General features: G+C 49.4%; 12 non-coding genes across 12 annotated transcripts; 6 read left to right on the top strand and 6 right to left on the bottom strand.

Moving 5' to 3' along the window:
- The first annotated feature begins 6,190 nt into the window (after positions 1 to 6,190).
- LOC131128852 (U1 spliceosomal RNA) lies at positions 6,191 to 6,349 on the top strand. The gene has a single exon (XR_009129735.1). It is a non-coding gene; the product is annotated as a U1 spliceosomal RNA (small nuclear RNA).
- A 791-nt stretch (positions 6,350 to 7,140) lies between these two features.
- On the top strand, positions 7,141 to 7,213 carry trnak-uuu (transfer RNA lysine (anticodon UUU)). The gene has a single exon. It is a non-coding gene; the product is annotated as a tRNA-Lys (tRNA).
- A 981-nt stretch (positions 7,214 to 8,194) lies between these two features.
- Positions 8,195 to 8,268, top strand: trnat-cgu (transfer RNA threonine (anticodon CGU)). Its single transcript has one exon. It is a non-coding gene; the product is annotated as a tRNA-Thr (tRNA).
- Positions 8,269 to 8,651: 383 nt separating this feature from the next.
- trnae-cuc (transfer RNA glutamic acid (anticodon CUC)) lies at positions 8,652 to 8,723 on the top strand. Its single transcript has one exon. It is a non-coding gene; the product is annotated as a tRNA-Glu (tRNA).
- A 1,075-nt stretch (positions 8,724 to 9,798) lies between these two features.
- On the top strand, positions 9,799 to 9,962 carry LOC131128850 (U1 spliceosomal RNA). The gene has a single exon (XR_009129733.1). It is a non-coding gene; the product is annotated as a U1 spliceosomal RNA (small nuclear RNA).
- Positions 9,963 to 11,616: 1,654 nt separating this feature from the next.
- Positions 11,617 to 11,687, bottom strand: trnag-gcc (transfer RNA glycine (anticodon GCC)). Its single transcript has one exon. It is a non-coding gene; the product is annotated as a tRNA-Gly (tRNA).
- Positions 11,688 to 17,042: 5,355 nt separating this feature from the next.
- Positions 17,043 to 17,114, bottom strand: trnam-cau (transfer RNA methionine (anticodon CAU)). The gene has a single exon. It is a non-coding gene; the product is annotated as a tRNA-Met (tRNA).
- A 353-nt stretch (positions 17,115 to 17,467) lies between these two features.
- Positions 17,468 to 17,539, bottom strand: trnad-guc (transfer RNA aspartic acid (anticodon GUC)). The gene has a single exon. It is a non-coding gene; the product is annotated as a tRNA-Asp (tRNA).
- Positions 17,540 to 19,770: 2,231 nt separating this feature from the next.
- trnac-gca (transfer RNA cysteine (anticodon GCA)) lies at positions 19,771 to 19,842 on the bottom strand. Its single transcript has one exon. It is a non-coding gene; the product is annotated as a tRNA-Cys (tRNA).
- A 1,690-nt stretch (positions 19,843 to 21,532) lies between these two features.
- Positions 21,533 to 21,604, bottom strand: trnae-uuc (transfer RNA glutamic acid (anticodon UUC)). Its single transcript has one exon. It is a non-coding gene; the product is annotated as a tRNA-Glu (tRNA).
- A 1,094-nt stretch (positions 21,605 to 22,698) lies between these two features.
- Positions 22,699 to 22,770, top strand: trnaq-cug (transfer RNA glutamine (anticodon CUG)). The gene has a single exon. It is a non-coding gene; the product is annotated as a tRNA-Gln (tRNA).
- A 2,245-nt stretch (positions 22,771 to 25,015) lies between these two features.
- On the bottom strand, positions 25,016 to 25,087 carry trnac-gca (transfer RNA cysteine (anticodon GCA)). Its single transcript has one exon. It is a non-coding gene; the product is annotated as a tRNA-Cys (tRNA).
- Between the last annotated feature and the right edge of the window lie 2,460 nt (positions 25,088 to 27,547).

Below are 27,547 nucleotides of genomic sequence, written 5' to 3'. Positions count from 1 at the left end.
GATTTGCCCCCCTCCCCCCCTTTTAACACAATCTCCCCCGCCCTACACACCCTAATTAGAAAAGATAGGGAACTAGCCGAACAAAAACCTGAGGAAAAGGATAACCTAACCAAAAGGGAAAGAGCCGCACTAAAGGAATTGAATAGGGATAGCTCCATAGTTATCAAACCGGTGGACAAGGGATCATCTATAGTAATTCTTAGCAGAGAACAGTACGTCTGGGAAGGACAAAGACAATCAGGGGACCCCACTTATAAAAAACTTACACAACCCATGTATACACAAACGATACCCCTAGTTCGAAAAATCATCAAAGAACTCATCTATCAAAAATCCATCAAAACCCGAGACTTGGAATCCCCCACACCACATCCCCCGGGTAGACCAATTGTATCGGATTGTGGTAGTGAAACATATGGTACGGCTATATTTATTGACTTCTATCTTAACCCACTCTCCAACAAACATTTGGCTTATGTGAAAGATACCTACAATTTTGTCGAGTTTGTCACGCTCCACCTGAACTATGATTCGGTAGCTTTGGGTGGTATAGTCCTTGTTCCTTGTTTGTATTGCTTACTAATTCTGTTGTCCCTTTTAGATTTCTCCACTCCCACCTTGGGAGGAGCCACAGGACGTGCCACAGCTGTTCCTCATTCCATTTCCCCCATTTATACCCACCTGTGGCGACTGGAGGGTACTCGGCTATTGTTCTGGTCTCCACGCCATATGCTCTCGCGTCTGACCTTCTGGTTACATGACTATCCCGGGTGCCCTCCAGTCGACGTGGACTACTCCTGCTGCACGCCCTGTGGCCCCCTCGATCCCTGTTAGTACTTTGATTTCCTGGTTTTTACCCGCGGCATCTTTTCGTTCCTTTTACATGCCGTTGTCCTTGGTTACCCCCTCGTTGTCACGTAAGCCAATTAAAAGACTTGAAGTGCAACTGAACACGGTGTCCTCTGCATCCTGGGATCCGAACCCGGTTCCTATCGCCAACTCGTCACAGAATAGCCGAGTCAGGTATGGATCCCGCAGAGGACGACGGGGTGCGACAAGCCCTCAGAGCCCACGGCCAGCGAATAAGCCATCACGAGCAAACCCTTAACGAGCTAACCACACTCGTTAGGGAGCTACACGCGCAGCTGTCAAGCAGGCCCGCTACCTCCACGCCAGATCCTCTTCCACATGCCGCCGGAAGCGCAGCTGGCGCGTTGTCTCCCAACTACTTCCCCCGGGAGCCCAGTATCCCCCACCCCATGAGGTACGAAGGGGATTTCGGACAATGCCGGTTGTTCATCCACCAGTGCTCCCTCATTTTTGCACAACAGCCTCACACATATGCCACGGAAGCAGCCAAGGTGGAGTACATGCTCAGCTTGCTAGCGGGACGTGCGGCAAGCTGGGCGATGTCGGTGTGTGAGGTGAAACCAGAACTGTGCGCCAGCCTACCTCTGTTCATCGCGGAACTCCGGAGCGTATTTGACCATCCGGTGAGAGAGAGAGAGGCAGGCAGCCGCCTCCTCGTGATTCGGCAGGACGGCGCGTCAGTGGCCGACCACTCAATCTCCTTCCGTATCCTGGCGGCAGAGAGCGGCTGGAATGACAAGGCGCTGCGAAGCGCGTACCGGGCGAGCCTCAGCCAACGTGTGCAGGATGAGTTGGCCGCTCGGGATGAGACGCAGACGCTGGAGGAGCTAATCTCGCTATCCATTAGCCTTGACAGCCGGCTGCGGGAGCGCACCGCGCAGCGGAGGGCGGAGCCTCTCATACCAACACGCCGGCTCCAACCTCCACCTCCCGGGGCTCTTCCGGCTCCGCTCCTTCCTCCCTCCTCTAGTGGCGGAGCGCCGTCTGACGACGTCAGGGGCGTCGTCCCCATGCAGCTGGGAGCCAGCCGCCTTTCGTCGGCGGAGAGGAGTCGCCGTCTACGCCTGCGGCTGTGCCTGTACTGCAGGAGCCCCACACATATGATTTCCCGCTGCCCGGTACGCCCATCACGTCAACGCTCATCCTCCACCGGGGATATTCCCCAGCTGCTGGCACTCCCCGCTCCTACCACACCGGCGATGTCATCCTCCCTGGTGGGTCGACTTCAGGTCGAAGGTACGATATCCTGGGCGGGGGGAGCTTCTCCCATCACTGCATTAATTGACTCCGGGGCAGATGAGAACTTCATCGATAGCGGACTGGTCAGTCCTCTTAAAATTCCCACAGTCGAACTTGTCCACCACAAGAATGTCCGCTCGCTTGATGGGCGCTACCTGGCTTGTATTACGCATCAGACATGCACCTTATCCTTACTACTGTCGGGTAACCACCAAGAGGTCACTAAATTTTTTCTTATGCCCTCTCGCTCAGCGCCGTTAGTACTTGGGCTCCCCTGGCTTCGCCAGCACGGTCCTAACTTTGATTGGAAGACTTTAACTATTTCCAACTGGAGCGCATATTGTCACAGCCGTTGTCTTCGTGCCGCCTTACCCCCCGCGCCCCCTGTCGGCTTAACCACCATTGACCGCCCTGACCTGTCCCTGGTTCCGGGGGAGTATCATTCCATTAGTGACGTGTTCCGCAAAGACCGGGCCATGACCCTTCCGCTTCACCGTCCCTATGACTGCGCCATTGATTTGCTTCCCGGGTCACCACTCCCCGCATCACGCTTGTACAATATCTCTCAACCCGAACACCGTGCTCTCGAGGAGTACATCTCCACCTCCCTCGCTGCCGGTCACATCCGACCATCATCTTCCCCCCTCGCGGCAGGGTTCTTCTTTGTCAAAAAGAAAGACGGCTCCCTACGCCCCTGCATCGACTTTCGTGCTCTTAATAAAATCACGGTCAGGAATCAATATCCCCTTCCCCTTCTCTATTCTGCTTTTACTTCCCTGCACGAGGACGCCGTGTTTACTAAGCTCGATCTACGTAGCGCCTATCACCTGGTGCGTGTCCGAGAGGGCGATGAGTGGAAAACGGCCTTTAATACGCCACTCGGGCATTTCGAATACCTTGTGATGCCCTTCGGCCTTACTAACGCCCCTGCCGTCTTCCAATGCCTGATAAATGATATCTTGCAGGACATGATTGGTCGTTTTGTGTTCGTTTACCTGGACGATATTTTAATTTTTTCCCCCTCCGTTTCGGTACACCGCCAGCAGGTCCGACTAGTCCTCCAGAGACTCCTGGAGAACAGACTATTTGTCAAACCCCAGAAGTGTACGTTTCATGCTTCCTCTGTGTCTTTCCTGGGGTTTATAGTGGAGAAAGGCCAACTCAGACCCGACCCTGCCAAGGTTCAGGCAGTGGTTGACTGGCCTACTCCTACGTCAAGGAAGCTGTTGCAGAGGTTCCTGGGGTTCGCCAACTTTTACCGTCGTTTTATTCGGAACTTCAGTAAGGTGGCAGAACCCTTGAATAAGCTTACTTCATCCAAGGTACCCTTTGTGTGGTCTCCTGAGGCTACAAAGGCCTTCCAGCGCCTCAAATCCCTGTTTACGTCCGCTCCCGTACTGGTACATCCTAACCCCTCTCTCCCTTTTTTTGTTGAGGTCGACGCTTCCGACTCTGAGGTCGGGGCCGTGCTCTCCCAGCGCTCCACCACCGATCAGAAACTGCACCCCTGTGCCTTCCTCTCCCGTCGTCTATCTCCGGCCGAGAGTAATTATGACATTGGGAATCGGGAGCTCCTGGCGGTGGTACTGGCCTTACAAGAATGGAGGCATTGGCTGGAGGGCGCCACTCACCCCTTTACCATCTACACGGACCATCGGAATCTGGCCTACATCCGCTCTGCCCACCGCCTGAACCCCCGGCAGGCAAGGTGGGCCCTCTTCCTTACCAGGTTTGACTTCTGCATCACCTTTCGCCCGGGGTCACTCAATGGGAAGCCTGATGCCCTGTCCAGGATGTTTGCGCCCGCAGTTGAGGACTCCCTCCCAGAGACCATCCTGCCACAGTCCCGAATCATAGGGGCCCTGCGATGGGAGGTAGAGAGGCGCGTGGCAGAGGCGGCCAAGGACTCACCCACCCCAGCTGGATGCCCCCCCAACCGCTTGTTCGTCCCGGCGGCACTCCGTCCCGAGGTGCTGGTGTGGGCTCACGCCTCTAAAATCGCCTGCCACCCCGGGGCTCGACGGACCGCCTTCCTCCTGGCTCAGCGGTTCTGGTGGCCTACCCTTCATGCTGACACCAGGAGCTTTGTCGCAGCCTGCTCCGTCTGCGCCAGGAATAAATCTTCTCATCAGCCTCCTGCTGGATTGCTACGACCCCTTCCAGTCCCGTCCCGGCCCTGGACCCATATCGCTTTGGACTTTGTTACCGGATTACCCCCATCTAGTGGCTTTACCGTTATTCTGACCATTGTGGACAGATTTTCCAAATTGACACACTTCGTCCCCCTCCGCAAGCTCCCCTCCTCAATGGAGACGGCCAAACTCTTGGTCCTGCATGTGGTCCGCCTGCACGGGATCCCACAGGACATAGTGTCTGACAGGGGCCCTCAATTTTCTTCAGCCACTTGGAGGGCTTTCTGTAAGTCCCTGGGGGCCCGACCCAGCCTGTCATCAGGCTACCACTCGCAGTCCAACGGACAATCCGAGCGTGCTAACCAGGACTTGGGGGCAGCCTTGAGATGTGTTTGTCACCAGCGTCCGTCTTCCTGGTCCACCTACCTCCCTTGGGTAGAGTACGCCCACAATACCCTGGTCTGCTCCGCGACAGGCCTCTCGCCATTCCATGTTGTTCATGGCTTTCAACCCCCCATCTTTTCCTCCCAGGAACCCGAGTGCACAGTCCCCTCCTTGGCTGCCTTCCTCCGTCGGGCTCACCGGGTTTGGCGCAACACCAGGGTCGCCCTCTCGCGTACCGCCAGGCGCAACCAGAGGCTGGCCAACCGCCACCGCAAACCAGCCCCGAACTACAAACCTGGCCAGAAGGTATGGCTGGCATCCCGCAACATCTCCCTGGCAGGCGAATCTAGGAAACTGTCCCCTCGATTCATTGGGCCATACGAGATTAAACACATGATCAATCCTGTGACCACACACCTTATACTTCCAGCATCTATCAAACGCCACCCTGTATTCCATGTGTCCCAACTCAAGCCGGTGGCTTCATCCGCCCTGAATCCCCCCCCTGCATCACCACCTCCCGCACGGCAGGTTGACGGCCACCCTGCGTTCACAGTAAGGTCCATCCTGGATGCAAGACGCCGAGGCAGGGGAACGCAGTTTCTGATCGACTGGGAGGGCTACGGTCCCGAGGACCGATCATGGATCCCGAGATCACTTATTATTGACAAAACCCTCATATCCGATTTCTATCGCAGGTTCCCCAACAAGCCTGGAGCTCCGCCAGGTGGCGTCCATTGATGGAGGGGGGGAATACTGTCATGCTCCACCTGAACTATGATTCGGTAGCTTGGGTGGTATAGTCTTGTTCCTTGTTTATATTGCTTACTAATTCTGTTGTCCCTTTTAGATTTCTCCACTCCCACCTTGGGAGGAGCCACAGGACGTGCCACAGCTGTTCCTCATTCCATTTCCCCCATTTATACCCACCTGTGGCGACTGGAGGGTACTCGGCTATTGTTCTGGTCTCCACGCCATATGCTCTCGCGTCTGACCTTCTGGTTACATGACTATCCCGGGTGCCCTCCAGTCGACGTGGACTACTCCTGCTGCACGCCCTGTGGCCCCCTCGATCCCTGTTAGTACTTTGATTTCCTGGTTTTTACCCGCGGCATCTTTTCGTTCCTTTTACATGCCGTTGTCCTTGGTTACCCCCTCGTTGTCACGTAAGCCAATTAAAAGACTTGAAGTGCAACTGAACACGGTGTCCTCTGCATTCTGGGATCCGAACCCGGTTCCTATCGCCAACTCGTCACAGAGTTAGTCCAAAAAAATTAAATTGCCGGCCCAGGCCTTCTTTTTTTCGCTAGACGTGGACAATATGTACACGAATATCGATACCAAGAGGGGCCTAGAAGCTATAATACATATTTGATGAATACCCTGACAGGACAAGACCCCAGAAACAACTTTTACAATTATTGGAAATTAACCTCACTGGAAATGATTTTGAATTTAACTCAGAGTACGTCCAGTGGCTGGGCTTGTTGTGGGCGACCTGATGAGACCACCACTCAGCATGTGGCATGTGCGAGAGACTAGTCCGGGCGGGACCGGTGCAACTCATACTTACCTGGCAGGGGAGATACCATGATCAAGAAGGTGGTTCACCCAGGGTCGAGCCATTGCACATGGGTTGAGCTGACCTCTGCGAATTCCCCAAACGTGGGAATCTCGACTGCATGATTTGTGGTAGTGGGGGACTGTGTTCGCGCTCTCCCCTTATCCTGTGTTTAAAACAAGAGGCAGGTGCAGCACCGCGCTGAGCTCCTTGGCTTGCGAGTGCAGCCAGACCAAGCAAGAAACGACCAGCCCAGCACTACCAATGCTTGCTGAAAATGTCTGCCCGTCCGCGGGAGACAACCAACCAGCCATGAGGCCGATCTGCTCTCAGTCAGGAAACCTCAATGAGAAACGGCGACAAGACAGAGAAAGGGGCGTCGGCAACCATTTCGATTGATCTGAGTCTAAAGTTCAAGGTTTGCTCGCAGGCAAATTTGAAGCAGCGAGAATGAGCAATCCGCACCTCTGAGTAGGAGTTCATGGTTCTCACCTAAAAAAGGATAGCTTATAGCCGTAATTGTGTTGTTGTTTGTATTCTGTGTTTTGTCTGAGTCACGGCTGGTGTGTGTTTCTTTTTGTTGTTTTCTTGCCTGAAAGGACTTCTCGCTCGACCCAATTTTACTCTTGGCGAAACACTGATAATCCAGAACATAGCCTTAAACTGCAGGTGCATTAGTTGGAGGGCTCGTGGCCACCTGGTCACCTGAACAGGGACTTGAATCCCGGACACTCAGATCAAAAGTTTATTGTTCAGGTGATTGGCTCAACCTTTGTCTTGTCTGACCATTAACTCTTTTTGTCCACAAGATATTAGGCTTGTCCATGTGGGCAGTTTAAGACCTCCGTCGATCTTGGAGGTGGCAATTTCGGGACAGGGGCTTCTTCATCTCTGCAAGGTCAAGTACAGTATGCCAGAAGATTTTGCCTTGTGAGTTGTCCTCATTCATCAAGGGCCTGGATAGCTCAGTTGGTAGAGCATCAGACTTTTAATCTGATTGTCCAGGGTTCAAGTCCCTGTTCAGGCGGAGAAGAGTAGACCCCACATTACCAGCATGGGGACATACCAACCCAAGATGAGAACACCCTGGGCCAGGTACACAGCAACACATGTGGCAGAAACACAGCTTCACCCTGGCCCCTCTTTTAGCCTCTACTGAAAAAGTGGAACACCACCTTTCAGCTGAATCGCTCAGTCGGGCGAGTGCGAGAATTAAGATTTAAAGGTCCGTGGTTCAAGCCTGGGTTTGAGCACAATCCCTGTTTACGTTGCGACTTTGCCAATAGTTTGAAAATGCTTATTGGCAGGCTGAAAGGACCTTAACTTCATTCATCAAAGGGCCACCCCTCCAGACAACGTTAGAGGAGGTTACAAGCCAAACCTGTCAAGCCGTGATTGTGATTTCATGTTTTGTTGAAGAAAAGCCCATAATTTGTGGAACAACTTTCCCTACAAGGGAGAAACATTTGTCGATTTGGACAATTGTCAATACGCCCCCCACTTTGGACACATCGTCTTGTGTCATTGTTTGGCAACTGCTTCACCAGTCCCCTTAAAGGGCTCACCCTTCATAGTGTAGTGGTTAGCACGTTTGCCTTACATGCAAAAGGTCCCTAGATGGAAACTGGGTGGAAGCAAGGCCGTTCAATTCCTTCTTTCACAAAAAAATCAAGGTGACAAATGGGAACAAGGATATGTGCTTGATCCCTGAAGGTGTGTACACGGGCATCTGTCCCCAGTTTGGACACACAATCCATATTTCACGGATGACTGATCGGGTGCGTCACTGGCCTGCACGAAGGGGCTTATAGGAAGGAGGTGGCCGCTGTGGTGTCGTTGCATGCAAACAACATTCTCATCCTTGACACAGCGAAGACCAAGGAGGAGAATAATCGTGGATTTGGTCCGCTTACACTGGCAGGATTTCACCAGTCCTGTTGAAAGCCTGGCCACTGGTGTGGTTTCCGTCATGCAGTGGTTCGCCTAACACTGAAGACACTCCTTCGCCGGCGCTGTGGCTTAGTTGGTCAAAGTTCCTGTCTCGTAAACAGGAGGTCCTGGGTTCAAATCCCAGCAGTGCCTTGCATATGTGTTTCAGCGACTCCATTTTTTTCTCTCCAACATTTCAAGTAAATGTTTTGAATCAGACGTCATGTTCTGTTGAAGAAATATCCATCATTTCTGATGTCATATGTAGCATACATGTCATATGTACTACAATGCTCTCGACAAAGGCAAAAACATTGTGCATTTGGACATTTGCGGGGCTAAGAAAACAGACCACATTAGCAAAACAAAAGAGGTTCGGGTCTAACATTTAAGGGAAGCGCTCTACTATCTGAGGTAATTCCCCTGCTGCTGCAATGTTGGCAGAGAAGGTCCAGTCACAGAACTATTTTGGTTCCTTTGCTGGAGTACGTCAAAGTGACACTGTCTCTGCCTTGCTGAGTGCAGACATAAAGCAGTCCCTGGTGGTCTAGTGGCTAGGATTCGGCGCTCTCACCGCCGCGGCCCGGGTTCGATTCCCGGTCAGGGAATTGACATTTGGGTAGGTTTTGACTGGAGCTAGGATTTGTCTTCGGCCTCGGTCGAATGGTTGGGGTCACCTTGAAGCACAAACCGTTGTCATCCTGAAGCGACTGACAACAGAAATATAAACAAAACATGGACAACACAATAAGACAAGGTCCTCGACTGAGAATGCTGTCACGACTGGGTTTAGCGTGAGACAGAGCATTTGTCGGATGCTCAGGGATAGATCCTTGTTAGAATAAAATGTAGATAGAATGAATATAGCATCAGTTATCACCCTTATATCCATTTGCCTAGACAATAGAAAGAGTGTTTGAATGTGCTGAAGAAGAAATGTTCCTGTGACCCTGATCAGAGACCCCCAGCAACCCCCAGGTCCTGGAGGTGCCTGGATGCACCAACCGCAACCCTGCAGATGTTCACGTTAATACTGCAAGAACGTGTCAAGATAAGAACTCATAAAACAATAAAAGTAATTCCTCTCACATACACACACATACACATAGAGAAACAAATACAGCTCGTGCAACTGCCACCCCTAGAGTTGCATGACCATGTAGTAGGGACCCCCGAAAGAGAATAAATAAAGAGGAGTTTGAACTGCATACTCAGTGGAGCGGCATGTCACTGGGTATGTGGTTTCACTCTCCTCGCTGCGAGTAACTTTGAATATTGTTGTCTGTCTCTTCTGTATTTCTGCATTTAAGTGTTTTTCCAAGTGTCACAGGAGTTTGAACCTGACAACCCACTGACTCACAACGACCTTGCACATCTACACGTGTCAGGGTTAAACATATTGGCCTCTCATGTTACATGGTGTGACTAGGGACGTGGAGTCAGTACTTCAGTCTCCGCATTGAATGTCTGCAGCAACTGCCCTAAGCCACTTGCTGCCGCTGCCTTAGCTCAGAATGAAGTCACAAGAGTGCCATACAGACTGACTCCTTGAGATAACCAGAGTCCTGTCTCTGAATTTGGACACAGGTCAAGTGGCTGGGCTTGTTGTGGGCGACCTGATGAGACCACCACTCAGCATGTGACATGTGCGAGAGACTAGTCCGGGCGGGACCGGTGCAACTCATACTTACCTGCCAGGGGAGATACCATGATCAAGAAGGTGGTTCACCCAGGGCGAGGCTCAGCCATTGCACATGGGTTGAGCTGACCTCTGCGAATTCCCCAAATGCGGGAATCTCGACTGCATAATTTGTGGTAGTGGGGGACTGTGTTCACGCTCTCCCCTTATCCCGTGTTTAAAACAAGAGGCAGGCACAGCACCGCGCCGAGCTCCTTGGCTTGCGAGTGCAGCCAGACCGAGCAAGAAACGACCAGCCCAGCACTACCAATGCTTGCTGGAAAGGTCTGCCCGTGCACGGAAGACAACCAACCAGCCGTGAGGCCGATCTGCTCTCAGTCAGGAAACCTCAATGAGAAACGGCAAAAAGACAGAGAAAGGGGCATCGGCAAACATTTCGATTGATCTGAGTCTAAAGTTCAAGGTTTGCTCGCAGGCAAATTTGAAGCAGCGAGAATGAGCAATCCGCACCTCTGAGTAGGAGTTCATGGTTCTCACCCAAAAAACGATAGCTTGTAGCCGTAATCGTGTTGTTGTTTGTATTCTGTGTTCTGTCTGAGTCACGGCTGGTGTGTGTTGCTTTTTGCTGTTTTCTTGCCTGAGAGGACTTCTCGCTCAGCCAAAGCAAAGCCAGGTAAAAACGTAATCATTTGTCCCTTTGTTGGAATAGTTGCATCTTGTGCCTGTAGTGACACTGCCTGCAGAGATGGTTATTTCACCACCACCACCTGCTCATACCCCGTTGGAGCAGCAGCAACCACCTCCTGTGCCAAAAAACTCAAACAAAAACCATGTCTGTGCTGTGGCCAACCAAAATCAAAATATCAAGTGGATGGGACATCAACCACGACGTTCATCAACAAGGCCCTGTCAGATAATCTTATTGCTGCAGAAGGTCTGACAGACCCTAAGATGCCATTTAAAGATTTCAGTCAAACAGACTTCTTCCAGCGAGAGGTGGATGAGACAAGAAAGAGGGTGGAGGAAAAACAGCAGAAGAAGAGAAAGAGGGATGAATCTCCTCCACCCCCTGTCCGAAAGTGCCTCTGCAGGATGCAGCTGAAGCAGGGCCGGAAAAGCCCCCGCATCCACACTGGCTTCAGAGAAGTACATCTACTGTCCTGCCAAAGTGTTCTCCATCTATAGAGAGCACAGGATGGAAAAAGAGATGAGCTGGAGGGAGTTCCAGGCCTCTCCTTTCTATGAAAAGGAGAAACAAAGGCGGCAAAATAAGTGAACAATGTGTATATTCATTATTCATAACTGCTTACATGTAGATTTTTTTATTATTATTGAGAGTGTTCTTGAGTGTGGCAACCTGATAAATAAATATTCTTTGTGACATTGCATTGATTTTGTATTTTATTTCAAGCACTGGTATCAATATAAGCCTGATAGGAATAATTTGTAATTATATAGGGATTAATTGGAAAAAATAATATTGTGGAGAAGAAAACTGTGACTTGACTGCTGGCTTAGACGGGATTCAAATACCTGACTTCATTTCTCCAAAGTCTCTCTGCTTGTCTGACATCTGTCTCGCATCCTGATTGGCTGGCAGCAAATGTCAACAACACAAGCGCGGCCCGTCCAACGCTCTGACCAATTGCACAGAGACTACATCAGCATCACTGCAGTAAGGTTTCAATAAGTTTCTACTTCTGACAGAAATGTGCAAATACTCAAGTGCTGTCCACCTTAACTGTCAGGTGGTCCGTTCTCTTACTTTTCAGGTGTCATTCTGAGTTTTGCCCTTTCGCAGGAAAAAGAGCCTTTGTACTTTTTCACATGAACTCTAAAGAAAGGTACAAGCTGAGATACTCTGCATTGGCTGGGAATTGGACCCAGGGCTCCCGCTTGGCAAGCGAGAATTCTACCACTGAACCACCAATGCCACATGTCGGAGAAAAGTGGCTGAGCCTATGCAAAGTGGCACTGAATGACAAAACATCACAATGTCATACTCTTTAGATTTAGCTCCTTCTGGCGTAATGGGATCCACAACAATCATGTCAGGTGTGGATGCACCGTAGACTCGTTTTTGAAGGGCAAGTGACAAAAAGAGGTACGTGGATCAAAATTCAGCTGCCAAAGTTTCACGGACCAAGCACCCAGGTACTGCTGGGATTTGAACCCAGGATCTCCTGTTTATTAGACAGGCACTTTGACCAGCTAAGCCATAGTGCCAGCTGAGCATGTCAACCTGGCAATGCTGCCTTTACTCTTCTAGACAGTAACTGCTTGCAACGTTGAGACGACGCCATTTGTCGTGTGTCATTCGGTCAGCAGGTGGGGAATCCCGTATATATTTGGCACCGATACAAAGGGTTTACCTATTGGGAAGAATGCAAGGGCTCTCCAAAAGAGTCCAACACAAGTGTCACACGAGGGTCTGGAAATGGTCCCTGGGACTGACACAAATAACTAGGCTGTTAATCTGGACTAACATAACATAATACCCACATGGGAAACAAAACGCAGAGTGTTTGAATGACTTTTAAAAAGTAGCCTCTGGAGGGTCAGGGTGGCCGAGTGGTCGAAGGCACTGCTTCAGGGTGCAGTCTCGAATGAGGCGTGGGTTCAAATCCCACTCCTGACAGCTTCTTGCATCTTGAAGTGGCGTCACCCTTCATTCCAGAGTGGCCGAGGCTGTTACTCCTGGGCAGTAAACCAGGGGTGCTTTTCAAAATGTCTGCTGCTGAAAAGTGTACAAAGAAGACCTATTGTATCCCGGGGTCTTGCATTTCTCCTGAAAACAGGCTTTGTATCTCAACATGACCTCTGATAAGAAAGTATGGAAATACCAGTAGAGGACTGCTGGAATTGGAACCAATGAGCCCCTCTTTGCTAGACCCTACGGACGTAGCACTATGCACTAGGCGCTCCACATCAATTGACAATCTGTTATTGGAGGAAGGAAAGAAATCAGTGCACAAACACCAGTCATGTTCTCGGTCGGTAACCTATCACTCACGTCGGGTCCACCGCACCACTACCAGAGGTCAGCCCTGAGGAGCGACCAGAAGAAGGCATCCACCAGTAAGGTAGAATTACACTAAGAGGTATTAATGCCGGGTTGTACAAATCGAGAACCTGTGGAAACGGTAATGCACATAAATTTACCTTTCGCCACTGTGCTGCTGAATATGGGCTTACCTTTGACCTCTGTAACCTCGGGGTGCGCGAATGGCCTACAATTAGCCAATAAAACAAAGGATTCCTTGTAGAATTTAGGCAATCAATCCCGCTACCTCTCACATGCAAAGCAAGCGCTATACCATTTGAGCTAATTCCCCTGCTTTTCCTGAATTGGCAGAGAAGGTCCAATCTCAGAACTATATTGGTTCTTGAATTAACTCAGAGCAAATGACTACTGGATCATGGGAGGGAGCAAAGCAGTGGCTCAACATATTTGACAGTGCATCCCATGCCGGAAAGCTCGATGAGCCACAGAGGAACAAAAGATGGCTGACTTACCTCAAGACCACATTGAGCCTTCTCCACCAATTACCTATGGTGGCATGGATTGTTTTGGCCCCTTTCACACAAAACAAGGGTGTAAAGAACAAAAACAGTACAGTCTACTATTCACTTGTCTATGTTCTGGAGGTGTTCACATAGAGATGCTGGAGGACTTGACCACTGACTCATTCATCAATGCCCCAAGATGCTTCATTGCCATCAGAGGTGCTGTTTGGCACATCCGATCAGATCAGGGAACATACTTAGTTTGAACTAAAAATGAAATGGAAAAGTCTCTAAAGGAAATAAACACAGAAAGAGTAACAGAATACCTGGCAGACAAGCAATGCAACTTTGTCATAAATGCAAGCCATATGGGAGGTGTTTGGGAGCGCCAGATCAGAACCATCAAAAGCGTGCTCATTTCAGTCCTAGCAAACAGTGCTGGCAGGTTGAGTGACAGTTCCTTGAGAACCTTTCTTTAGGAAGCCATGTCTGTTGTGAATAATCACCCTCTTACTGTGGACAATGTAAACAACCCATGTGTCTGGAACCACTGACACCTAACCACCTGATTACCATGTAGTCATTTATTCCCATGCCACCACGTGTTTCCAAAATGGCGCTGCGGACGGCTGCCTTGGTGTGTTGGTCCTCCAGCACCTGGACTCCGCAGGAACCTATGCTAGGCTCCTGTTTGTGGACTTCAGCTCCGCCTTCAACACCATCCTCCCAACTCTGCTCCAGGAGAAGTTCTCCCAGCTGAGCGTGCCTGACTCCACCTGCAGGTGGATTACAGACTTCCTGTCTGACAGGAAACAGTGCGTGAAGCTGGGGAAACACATCTCAGATACAAAAACCGTCAGCACCTGATCCCCCCAGGGCTGCGTTCTTTCTCCTCTGCTCTTCTCCCTGTACACAAACAGTTGCACCTCCAGTCACCAGTCTGTCAAGCTCCCGAAGTCTGCGGACGACACCACCCTCATCGGACTCATCTCTGACGGCGACAAGTTTGCCTACAGGTGAGAGGTTGACCATCTGGTGACTTGGTGCAACCTGAACAACCTGGAGCTCAACGCCTTAAAAACAGTGGAGATGGTTGTGGACAACAGGAAGAACTCAGCCTCTCCTGTCCCCATCACCCTCTGTGACTCTACGATTGAGATTGTGGAGTCCTTCCGCATCCTGGGTACCATCATCTCCCAGGACCTCCAGTGGGAGCCAAACATCAGCTCCCTCATCAAGAAGGCACAGCAGAGGATGTACTTCCTACGTTCCTATGGCAGCTGAAGAAATTCATCCTGCCAAAGACAATGTTGGTGCACTTCTACAGCTCCATCATTGAGTCCATCCTCACCTCCTGCAATCTCCCGTCCCTCCAGGATCTGTACGCCTCCAGGACCCTAAGGCGTGCAGAAAAGGATTGTGGCCGATCCTTCTCAACACGGACACAGTCTCTTTGAGAGGAGGCTGCGGTCCATCAGGACCAAAACCTCACGCCACAAGAACAGTTTCTTCCCGTCTGCTGTCAGCCTCATCAACAAGTCCCGGAACCCCCCCCCCCCCCCCCCCGACACTGTTCACACCCCACCTCTGCCTCATCCTGCCACTTTGACACTCTATATGCGTTAAATTAACGCTCAGTTTGGACTCTTAGGAAAAACAATCAGACTGCAGTTCCGGAACAACAAACAAAAAACAGACCGTGTACATATATTTATCCTGTATACTGTAAATTTTGTATTTTCATTTTTTAATGGATGTGTCTGCACCTACTTCACCAAAACAAATCCCCAGTCGAGGTCAGCAGGCCCCGTCTCCACTGTAAACAGTGTGGACTGGGCAATGCTTCCCTTTTCGGAGGGTCCGGACGGTTTGCCAGAACCCCTTCGAGGCCGACCAAAAGTCGTGCTCCATGGCCTCACCGAATTCCTCCCACACCCGAGTTTTTGCCTCGACAACCGCCGAAGCCGCGAACCGTTTGGCCTGACAGTACCTGTCAGCTGCTTCCGGAGTCCCACAAGCCATCAATGCTCGATAGGACTCCTTCTTCAGCTTGATGGCGGCCCTGACCTCTGGTGTCCACCATCGGGTTCGGGGCCTGCCGCCACGACTGGCACCGACCGCCTTGCGGCCGCAGCTCCGGTCAGCCACCTCAGCAATGGAGGCACGGAATATGGCCCATTCGGACTCAATATCCCGGTCCTCCCCCGGGATGCAGGCGAAGCTCTGCCAGAGGTGAGAGTTGAAGACTCGACGAACGGGAGACTCTGCCAGACGTTCCCAGCACACCCTCACTACTCGTTTGGGTCTACCAGGTCTGTCCAGCATCCTCCCCCGCCATCTAATCCAACTCATCACCAGGTGGTGATCAGTTGACAGCTCAGCCCCTCTCTTCACCCGCCTGTCCAGAACATGCGGACGCAGGTCTGATGACACGACTGCAAAGTCGATCATAGACCTGCAGCCAAGGGTGTCCTGGTGCCAAGTGCACTTATGGACATCCCAGAATTTCTAGGCGCAGCCAAGGTGTTGAGGGAATCTGTTTCAGGGGCCTTAGAATCTCATCTCTGCTATTTGCAGATGATGTGGTTCTTATGGCCTCTACGGGCTGTGACCTTCAGCGCTTACTGGGACGGTTTGCATCTTAGTGCGAAGCGTCTGGGATGAGACTCAGTACCTCCAAATCAGAGGCCGTGGTTCTCAGTCGTAAAAGGGTGGAGTGCTCCCTCCGGGTTGGGAATGAGGTCCTACCCCAGGTGGAGGAGTTTAGGTATCTTAGGTATGGTCACGAGTGAGGGAAAGTGGGAGCGTGAGGTCGACAGACGGATCGGCGCAGCCTCGGCAGTAATGCGGTCGCTGTAACGGACCGTCGTGGTTAAAAAAGCTTTCAATTTACCGGTCGATCTATGTTCCCACCCTCACCTATGGTCATGAGCTTTGGGTCATGACCGAAAGAATGACATCTCGGATACAGGCGGCTGAAATGAGTTTCCTCCGTAGGGTAGCTGGACTCACCCTAAGAGATAGGGTGAGGAGCTCAGTCATCCGGGAGGGCTCAGAGTAGAGCCGCTTCTCCTTCACATCGAGAGGAGTCAGTTGAGGTGGCTCGGGCATCTAGTCCGGATGCCTCCCGGACGCCTCCCTGGTGAGGTGTTCCGGGCATACCCAGCCGGGAAAAGGCCCCGGGGCAGACCTAGGACACGCTGGAGGGATTATGTCTCACAGCTGGCCTGGGAACACCTTGGTGTCCTCCCGGTGGAGATGGAGGAGGTGGCCGGGGACCGGGAAATCTAGGCTTCCCTACTAAGACTGCTGCCCCCCGCGACCTGGACCTGGATAAGCGGAGGAAAATGGATGGATGGATGGATGGACTTGTATACTAAAATGAGATGGAGATAATTGCAATATTTGTCGGAATAGTTCTGGAACAAATGGTGGAAGGAGTATCTGACCAACACTGCTCTGAGACAAAGATGGCATACGCCAAGAAGAAACATGCAAGTTGGAGATGTGGTGATCGTCAAAGAGGAGGAGGTTCCCCGAAACGAATGGTAACTGGCTGGGATTTTTCAAGTCCATAAGAGTGACAATGGACTAGTGAGGACAGTTACGGTGTTTCACGATGCTTCAATGTCCCGCAATGGCGTGTGAATGCACTCAAGAGCAATAAATGCATCGAGAACAGCAGTAAAGGAAGCGTGAACTCTTTACTGGACCAGGTCAGCTAAGTAACAAAGACCATACATCTGCAAGCTCTTCAAAGGACACGTAAAGAGTACAGCCATAGCAGAGGATGGTTTCGATCCATCGACCTCTGGGTTATGGGCCCAGCACGCTACCGCTGCGCCACTCTGCTGCTGACATCTGTACAAGTACCCAGCTTTGTGCGGCTCATTTTGAGTGTCCTCTGTTGTCAGTGAACCTCACAAGGTCACAGTTTTTTTTTTCCTGATCAGGGCACCGTTTTAGGTTGGGTGGATGAGTGATCGAAAGCGCCAGATTAAGGTTCCTTACGCTCAGGAGGCACTGGTTGAAATCCCACAGCTGGCATTTTCCTGGTCAGCTCCATTATCCACGACTGGAATGATTTGGCAGCAAAAGACTGTCAGATTGTACAAGACACCTGAACACCTTGAGAAGAAGATTAAGAGAGGTTTTGTTCTAATGAGAAGGGTTTGTTTGTTGACATTGTGACATACAAAAGAGGTACTCCCCATCGGGGAATCGAACCCCGGTCTTCCGCGTGACAGGCGGAGATACTGTCCACTATACTAACGAGGACTGCTGCTGCGATGATGTGGTGTCGATTGGCCAAAGGGGAATTCAGAACAGGCTCGTGGCCCATGACCGTTTTTATGGTAGCTGGAGACTTTAACCACTGAAATCCATCCCGCTTATCCTCATCAACGGACTGTATTCCCCACCCGTTACCAGCATGGGGACATTCCAACCCAAGATGAGAACACACTGGACCAGGTACACAGCAACATAGTAGGTGGCACAGACACAGCTTCACATTGCCCCCACTTTTAGACCCGACTGAAAAAAGACTCTTTTGCTTGGTGCTAACATGATGACCATTAGCATGTTAGAATTTAAGCTAATTTACTCATGTCTCAAGGCAAATAGACACATGGCATGATGTGGGGACACTATGGGACTGCCTTAACACTTTTGGATCTTGAGGCTGTCTTGCTAGTTTTTTTTTTTTTTTTACCCCGGACACAGTCTCTTTGAGAGGAGGCTGCGGTCCATCAGGACCAAAACCTCACGCCACAAGAACAGTTTCTTCCCGTCTGCTGTCAGCCTCATCAACAAGTCCCGGACCCCCCCCCCCCCCCCCCCCCCCCCGACACTGTTCACACCCCACCTCTGCCTCATCCTGCCACTTTGACACTCTATATGCGTTTGGACTCTTAGGAAAAACAATCAGACTGCAGTTCCGGAACAACAAACAAAAAACAGACCGTGTACATATATTTAACCTGTATACTGTATATTTTGTATTTTCATTTTTGAATAGATGTGTCTGCACCTACTTCACCAAAACAAATCCCCAGTCGAGGTCAGCAGGCCCCCATCTCCACTGTAAACAGTGTGGACTGGGCAATGCTTCCCTTTTCGGAGGGTCCGGACGGTTTGCCAGAACCCCTTCGAGGCCGACCAAAAGTCGTGCTCCATGGCCTCACCGAATTCCTCCCACACCCGAGTTTTTGCCTCGACAACCGCCGAAGCCGCGAACCGTTTGCCCTGACAGTACCTGTCAGCTGCTTCCGGAGTCCCACAAGCCATCAATGCTCGATAGGACTCCTTCTTCAGCTTGATGGCGGCCAGACGTTCCCAGCACACCCTCACTACTCGTTTGGGTCTACCAGGTCTGTCCAGCATCCTCCCCCGCCATCTAATCCAACTCATCACCAGGTGGTGATCAGTTGACAGCTCAGCCCCTCTCTTCACCCGCCTGTCCAGAACATGCGGACGCAGGTCTGATGACACGACTGCAAAGTCGATCATAGACCTGCAGCCAAGGGTGTCCTGGTGCCAAGTGCACTTATGGACATCCCAGAATTTCTAGGCGCATCCAAGGTGTTGAGGGAATCTGTTTCAGGGGCCTTAGAATCTCATCTCTGCTATTTGCAGATGATGTGGTTCTTATGGCCTCTACGGGCTGTGACCTTCAGCGCTTACTGGGACGGTTTGCATCTGAGTGCGAAGCGTCTGGGATGAGACTCAGTACCTCCAAATCAGAGGCCGTGGTTCTCAGTCGTAAAAGGGTGGAGTGCTCCCTCCGGGTTGGGAATGAGGTCCTACCCCAGGTGGAGGAGTTTAGGTATCTTAGGTATGGTCCACGAGTGAGGGAAAGTGGGAGCGTGAGGTCGACAGACGGATCGGCGCAGCCTCGGCAGTAATGCGGTCGCTGTAACGGACCGTCGTGGTTAAAAAAGCTTTCAATTTACCGGTCGATCTATGTTCCCACCCTCACCTATGGTCATGAGCTTTGGGTCATGACCGAAAGAATGACATCTCGGATACAGGCAGCTGAAATGAGTTTCCTCCGTAGGGTAGCTGGACTCACCCTAAGAGATAGGGTGAGGAGCTCAGTCATCCGGGAGGGCTCAGAGTAGACAGTGCGGGGCTGCAAGTCTTTCCAGTTCCAGTTAAAAGCCCGGCTCCTCATGAATTTAGGTCTGGTCCGATGGTCCTGAGCTTTGAGTCAGCACGGAAAAGATAAGATCGTGGGTAAAAGCAGCTGAAATGACTTTGTTTTGTGGTGCGGCTGGACTTTCTCTTGGGGGGGGGGGGGGGGGGGGGGGGGGGTCGGGGGGGGGCTGTGTCATCCGCGAGGAAATTGGACAAAAGCCACTGCAGAAATTTCATGTCAGTGTGAAGAATGTAGAAAGGAGCCATGCAAAAAGGGAAACAATCTCGAGCTATATTACACCGAAGTTGTTGCTATTATGAGCCATGCATTCATGTACTCTTAGACTATTCTTAAACCGAAGGAGTGCATCAGGGGGCATCCGGATTTGAACCGGAGACCTCTTGATCTGCAGTCAAATGCTCTACCACTGAGCTATACCCCCTCAAACACACCAAACATGCTTACACGATGGGAACTAAGTTCTGCATATGCACTAAACCAGCACACATCCTCATCGTGACTGGGAGAATTGAACCAACAAAGGTTGACTTCTTGATGGGTCATCGAGGTTTAAAAGGTTCACTTAAACAAGTTATTCCTTGTGCACTAGTTTCAGCCACACATTGGGCGGTTCAGCACTTTTGGTGATACATCGTCAAGATTTCTTTCCTGTGGAAAATTGTGCAACATGCGGAAAACATTTCATTGATGAAGTGGAATCGATGCCTGCATTCTCCAAATGGTATATTGTGTCTTTTTCCTGCTAAAAAAGCATTCTCCATCTCCAACATCGTACCTGATACTTTGATTAATTGCATTCTAATGATGTTTCCTAAAAACACAGGTGGTGTCAAAACTACTGCATTGGTATAGTCCCATGAGGATGGGATTCAAACCCATGCACGCAGAACACAATGGATTAGCAGTCCAGCACCTTAACCTCTCGGTCACCTCATCTCCTGCAGGACCTTTGTTGACATGGTCTTGTTGACTGAAAATGAGTCCCAACATCTGAATTAGTGTTTGGTAATGCAGAAACTGTGGTAGCCTAGTTAGAACCCAACCTTAAACTCCAAGTTATTTTGTTGAATGGCTAGTGGCGCAGTGGATGACGTGTTGTCTACGGGTTAGACAGCTGTAATCATATCGTGGTTCGTACTCATTGTTGTGTCCGCACCAACCCTGGGTCATGGCAGGTGTGTGTTGCTTTTGTTATTGTCTTGTCTAAAAAGTACTTTTCTCTCAACCCAATTGTAGTCTTGGCGAAACAGTGACAATCCAGAAGCTAACCTTAAATGACAGGTACTTTTGTTGTACGAATAGTGGGGCAAAGGATAACTCATCTCAGAAGATTCAAGTTTCAACTCCTGGCTAGCTAGCAAATCTTTTCAATTAACCAGACTCTAAAATTCAATTTTTGCTCGCAGACGAATTAGAAGCAACTGGGAGCAGCAATCAGCACCTTCGAGTCAGAGTTTTTGGTTCTTTCCCGGAAAAGGATAACTCTGCTCATGAGGTGCTCGGGTGTGTTGTACAATCTGACAGTCCTTTGCTGCCAAATCATTCCAGTCGTGGATAATGGACCTGACCAGGAAAATGCCAGCTGTGGGATTTCAACCAGTGCCCGCTGAGCAAAAGGAGCCTTCATCTGGTGCTTTAGACCACTCATCCACACAACCTAAAACGGTGCCCTGATCAGGAAAAAACTGTGACCTTGTGAGGTTCGCTGACAATGGAGGACACTGAAAAGGAGCCGCACAAAGCAGGGTACCTGCACTGTTTACCTGTCCGTTGACCAGGTTGCAGATGGATTGTCTTTGTTCCTTTTGACAATCCACATTTTAACACCCCATTATTGAAAGACGTAACGACCATCAGGAGGAGTGAGGTTTATTGTGAGGACCTTTAGAACTCCAGTCCAACGCTCTCCCAAGTGGGCTATTTTAGCTGCGATGGGGGGTTCTGCTTTTTCAGTCGGGGCCTAAAGTGGGGGAAGAGTGAAGCTGTGTCTGTGCCATGTACTGCCGTCTTCGCCGACATGGCCTCGGTACTGTGGGCGACGAGTTCGCCTCCAGGTGGGAGGTTGACGATCTGGCGACTCTATCTCCAGTCAAAACCTAGCCAAATGTCAATTCCCTGACCGGGAATCGAACCCGGGCCGCAGCGGTGAAAGCGCTGAATCCTAGCCACTAGACCACCAGGGACTGCGTTAGGTTTGCACTCAGAAAGGCAGAGTCTGTGTCGCTTTGACGTAGTCCAGCAAAGGAACCAAAATAGTTATAAGACTGGACCTTCTCTGCCAATGCTGCAACAGCAGGGGAATTAGCTCAAATGGTAGAGCGCTCGCTTCGCATGTGAGAGGGAGCGGGATCAATGCCCGCATTCTCCAAAATCTCTTTTGTTTTTTGTGATTAAATGTTCCCAAGTACCAAACACTAATCCGGGCCCCAATCCCGATATCTAGGCCAAATACAGCCATAGGTATCACCTTGTCTTGTCTTGGTGTGGGATCAATGCCCGCAGTCTTCTAGGAGTTCTTTGCCTTTTGTAAAAGCGATGTTACGATCGGAAATGAGTCCAGGATCGATCCACGTGGTAGACCCGCGTCCGATTCCCGGCCAATGCAACAGGGCTGTTTTCATACCTTTCATCGTGAAAAAAAGTGCCAAGACCGTGTTCAGGACCAACTGATGACCTCTGAATTCGATCAGAAACGTCACACCTCTCGACCTGAGACTCTCCACCTGAGACTCTCCACCACAAGACTTGATTATCTAATCCAAATTCTGTCAATAGTGGCATTCTCAGCCACAACCTCGATGAGACGCCGTCGAACGCTCGGCCGTACTCACTAGCCTCAGAACAGCAAGACCTTCGATAGCTCAGTTGGAAGAGCGGCGTACTGAAGTGGTTCAAGCTGGCATCCTTATGTAGCTGGTTCAAGTCCGGCTCGAAGGACAATCCCTTTGCTCATGTTATGTCTGCCAGGAAAAAATGGCAATACCGTCTTGTCTGAAGGACCTCCGCTTCCCTGTCCATGGAGTTGGACTTGAGTCTTTGTCACGCAGTCTGAAATTGGCAAACTGAGAAATTCTGATTGAGTGATCAATGCAGTTTGTCTATTTGAATACATTTCATCTCAACTCCTGTTGGAAAAGGACAGCCATTTCCGTGAGAGCACAAGACCCCTGGATTGTACCCAAAAATACTTTGTGCTCATCAAAGAGGAAAGTTGTTGTCCTGGTTTGCAAAGCCTCCATTGTTACGCCAGAAGGTGCCAGTCACATCCAAAACAAAGGGTTCCATGGTGTAATGGTTAGCACTCTGGACCCTGAATCCAGTGATCCAAGTTCAAGTCTTGGTGGAACCTACTTGCCTTGCAGCAATCGAGTGTTTGGACTGTGTCTTCCTTTAACAGTAAGAGTATGATGACTTATTGACTTACTCTACAAATCAGTGGTAACCGTGGATCAGGAGGAGGTCCCCAAACGACGCCAATGTCTGTGACAGCTGATGTCAAGGATCAGCTGATCAGAAGATACTTGGTTTGTGTGCGGGGCCACAAGTCTTTCCAGTTCCAGTTAAAAGCCAGGCTCCTCATATAGTTTCCATAGAGTACCAAGGGATTGTCCTGTTGCCCTCGTATATTGAGGGCAAAAAGGAGGCGTTTGCAAGTGGACCTCAGACCTGGTCACCTGAACAGGGACTTGAATCCCGGACACTCAGATCAAAAGTTTCATGTTCGGGTGACCGGCTCAACCTTTGTCGTGTCTGACCATGAACTCTTTTTGTCCAGAAGATATTTGGCTTGTCCATGTGGGTAGTTTAAGACCTCAGTCCATCTTGGAGGTGGACATTTCGGGACCAGGGCCACTTCATCTCTGCAAGGACACGTAGAGTATGCCAGAAGATTTCTCTGCCAATGCTGCAACAGCAGGGGAATTAGCTCAAATTGTAGAGCGCTCGCTTTGCATGTGAGAGGTAGTGGGTTCAATGCCCGCATTCTCCAAAACCTCTTTTGTTTTTTGTGATTAAATGTTCCCAAGTACTAAGTACTAACACTAATCCGGGCCCCAATCCCAATATCTAGGCCAAATACAGCCATAGGTATCACCCTAAACCCAGTCCTAACTGCATTCTCCTGTCTAGCACCTTGTCTTGTCTTGTTTGGGATCAATGCCCACAGTCTCCAAGGAGTTCTTCACCTTTTGTAGAAGAGATGTTGGGATTGGATCTACCCCTTAGCATCCGACAAATACCCCAAACCAGGGGAATTACCTCAAATGGTAAAGTGCTTGCTTAGCATGCGAGATGCAGCAGAATCGATACCCGCATTCTCCAAGGAATCCTTTGTATTTTGTAAAAGAGATGTGGGATCGGAAATGAGTCCAGGATCTATCCATCAGCGTCAGACAAATATCCTCATCCTGGCCGCGTTCTCTAGACCAGTCTCTTGTCATGTAATAGTGAAGAAACCGAGTCCGTGAGTTATTGTTCCCAAATAGCGCTTCAAGATGACCCCAACCATTCCACCGAGGCCGAAGACAAATCCTCTCTCCAGTAAAAACCTATCCAAATGTCAATTCCCTGACCGGGAATCGAAAACCGGGCCGCGGCGGTGAGAGCACCGAACCCTAGCCACTAGACCACCAGTTATTTTGTAAAACAGGGAATAGAACGCCCATGTTTCCACCCAGTTTTAAACAGGGGGCCTTATGCGTGTGAGGCAAACGGGATAACCACTAATTTATGGAAACCCGGAGTGGAGGGGGGGGGGGGGGGTTATAAGAGTACTGGCGAAACTCAGAAAGCAGTTGCCAAACAATGAAACATGATGATGTGTCCAAAGTGGGGGCAGATTGACAATTGTCCAAATGGACCAAGATCTCTCCTTTGTAGGGAGAATTTTAGTTCACATAAGATGTTCCAGAAATAATGTGCTTTTCTTCAACAAAATGTTTTTGAATCAGAAGTCTTGTTGTGTTGAAGAAATTCCCATCCTTTCTAATGGCATGTGTAGTACACATGTGACATGTACTACAATGCTCCCTACAAAGGCAAAACCCTTGTGATTTTGGACATTTGGGCTAACAAAACAGACCACATTAGCAGGACAAAAGAGGTTGTCTTGACATTTCAATGAAATTGTCTATGTGTTGGGGAAGAGATCTGACCCCCACTGGAGGAGTTCAAGGTACCTTGGCATCTTGTTCTTGGCATCTAACATGACAGTTTACCAGTTGATCTACGTTGGATGCTCCACTGGTCCGCCACAGTGATGTGGGAGCTGAGCCCAAAGGCAGAGCTCTGGTCCGATGGTCCTGAGCTTTGAGTCAGCACGGAAAAGATAAGATCGTGGGTAAAAGCAGCTGAAATGACTTTGTTTTGTGGTGCGGCTGGACTTTCTCTTAGACGTGGGGGGTCGGGGGGGGCTGTGTCATCCGCGAGGAAATTGGACAAAAGCCACTGCAGAAATTTCATGTCAGTGTGAAGAATGTAGAAAGGAGCCATGCAAAAAGGGAAGCAATCGCGAGTTATATTACACCGAAGTTGTTGCTATTATGAGCCATGCATTCATGTACTCTTAGACTATTCTTAAACCGAAGTAGTGCATCAGGGGGCATCCGGATTTGAACCGGAGACCTCTTGATCTGCAGTCAAATGCTCTACCACTGAGCTATACCCCTTCAAACACACCAAACATGCTTACACGATGGGAACTAAGTTCTGCATATGCACTAAACCAGCACACATCCTCATCGTGACTGGGAGAATTGAACCAACAAAGGTTGACTTCTTGATGGGTCATCGAGGTTTAAAAGGTTTACTTAAACAAGTTATTCCTTGTGCACTAGTTTCAGCCACACATTGGGCGGTTCAGCACTTTTGGTGATACATCGTCAAGATTTCTTTCCTGTGGAAAATTGTGCAACATGCGGAAAACATTTCATTGATGAAGTGGAATCGATGCCTGCATTCTCCAAATGGTATATTGTGTCTTTTTCCTGCTAAAAAAGCATTCTCCATCTCCAACATCGTACCTGATACTTTGATTAATTGCATTCTAATGATGTTTCCTAAAAACACAGGTGGTGTCAAAACTACTGCATTGGTATAGTCCCATGAGGATGGGATTCAAACCCATGCACGCAGAACACAATGGATTAGCAGTCCAGCACCTTAACCTCTCGGTCACCTCATCTCCTGCAGGGCCTTTGTTGACATGGTCTTGTTGACTGAAAATGAGTCCCAACATCTGAATTAGTGTTTGGTAATGCAGAAACTGTGGTAGCCTAGTTAGAACCTGTGATGGAAAATTTTATATTTCACCGGTATAACATAGGTTACACATTGTTTGAATTACTTTACGGCCTTTTGTAGAGCGTCAACATTTGCATCCGAGCACATCCTGCTGTCCCTTCAAAGATGGTGGCACAGCAGGAGGCTATCTGTAACCTGGGGTTAGGGGCAGTGTCGGAGGAGGTCATTCTTTGATCAAAGCTTTACCTTCATGGGATAAGTGGACATCAGGATGTCCCACCAAATGGCTGACCCTAGGAGGTTGTCTCGCATGGGTGTGACAAACCGTGCCAGAAGATTGGGTGTGTAGACTAACCCCCATACATGAGGGTGGCATCGGGGGAGTGACATGAATGTCTCTTTTCTATTGTAATGTAAATCATTTGCATGCTATGGAGTATAAAAGTTCCCGCCAAGAGGCCACTCTTGGCCAGACACCTACAGACCGCCATGCATACTGTATGTTGTCTGACCCCTTTGTTTTGCAAAGGTAATAAAAACTGCCAGAGCTATGTATTTATTTCAGGCATTCTCTATCCTACTTAGGATGATAGAAATTTTTTCCACAACAATTTGGTGTCAGAAGTGGGATTCCTTGGCTGATTGGATCTGGACCTGTGGCGGACAGCGACTGATCATCCTGGAATTATTTTTTTCCTCCAGCCTCTCTGTCAGTGACATTCAGAGATTTTCAGGGCTGACCGTCCAGGATTCCAGACCATCACCACTGGAATCTCTTATCAAGAGTGGAACTACGTTTTTTTTGATGGTGAGAATCCTGAAATAATTACTATATTTGAGCATTAGTTGCATGTTTATATGTAAGTGTTGTCGTGTTTCCCATATGCACATTTGGTCACTTGTCGGTACGGATAAGATCTCTGGAACATGAGTGAATCGCGTATCAGAGTATACTGGGTATACTTTCATGCTAATAAGATCTCAGTAACAACATTGAGTGATTTACGCATGGTATGGGCGGACAAGACCTCAATAATATAAAAAATAAACCAAAAAAATTGTGAGTGAGTCGCGCACCATTGCGCGAACAAGACCTCTGTAACAACAAAGAGTGAGTTGCGCTTGTAGCTGTTTTGTGCTGATAAGACCTCAGTAATAGATTAATAGATAGTAATAGATTAGACAATAGGAGTGAATCATGCACAATTGTATATTGGATATAAATTAATGCAAACAAAATCTTGAAGTGATAAAGAGTGGATTACGCATTATTCATTGGATACAGCTCGGCTTTGTCGTGGATTGTGCCGAAGGAACAACACGGATTCGGGGTGACGACCTTGTCTTAAGGGAATTGTGCACAACCGAGTGACATCTGTAAATATGGGAAATCTGGTAAACAAGCAACTATAGGTAAAGAAAAAAAATGAGGAAAGCATGCATAAAAAAAAACACTAATATGGGGAACTTTTGAGAACAAGAGAAAGTGAGTTAAACAAAATAGATAAGTGAGATTTTTGTTGGGAAAAATGGTGATAAGGGAAAACACCACATTGCATTGTTTAAAAGAAAAATAATTAATTGAGAGAAAATCAAAGAGCATTCAAGAATTATGTTTAGGGCATGGACTCTTTGGGGGAAAAAAAAATGAAAAAGGCTAAAAACCATTGAGGGCAGAGAGCACGGCTTGCAACTAAGACTTGTAATGATGATCGTTACATAGATGATGAAGATCTGCAACACACACTGACATGAAAAGAACAGACAAGACTTCTCAGAATAGGTCTTCCTTCTCTTTCTCCTACAGTGCCTCAGTGTCTCAGAGTGGACCATGATCTTGATCGCACACCTCCACCCTTGCTCTGCCAACAACCTGACAACAACAT

The sequence above is a fragment of the Doryrhamphus excisus genome, chromosome 4 (assembly GCF_030265055.1).
Source record: "Doryrhamphus excisus isolate RoL2022-K1 chromosome 4, RoL_Dexc_1.0, whole genome shotgun sequence".
Taxonomy (NCBI): Eukaryota; Metazoa; Chordata; class Actinopteri; order Syngnathiformes; family Syngnathidae; genus Doryrhamphus; species Doryrhamphus excisus.
The sequence above is the reverse complement of the archived record's forward strand: the minus strand, read 5'-3'. Positions and strand labels throughout refer to the sequence as shown.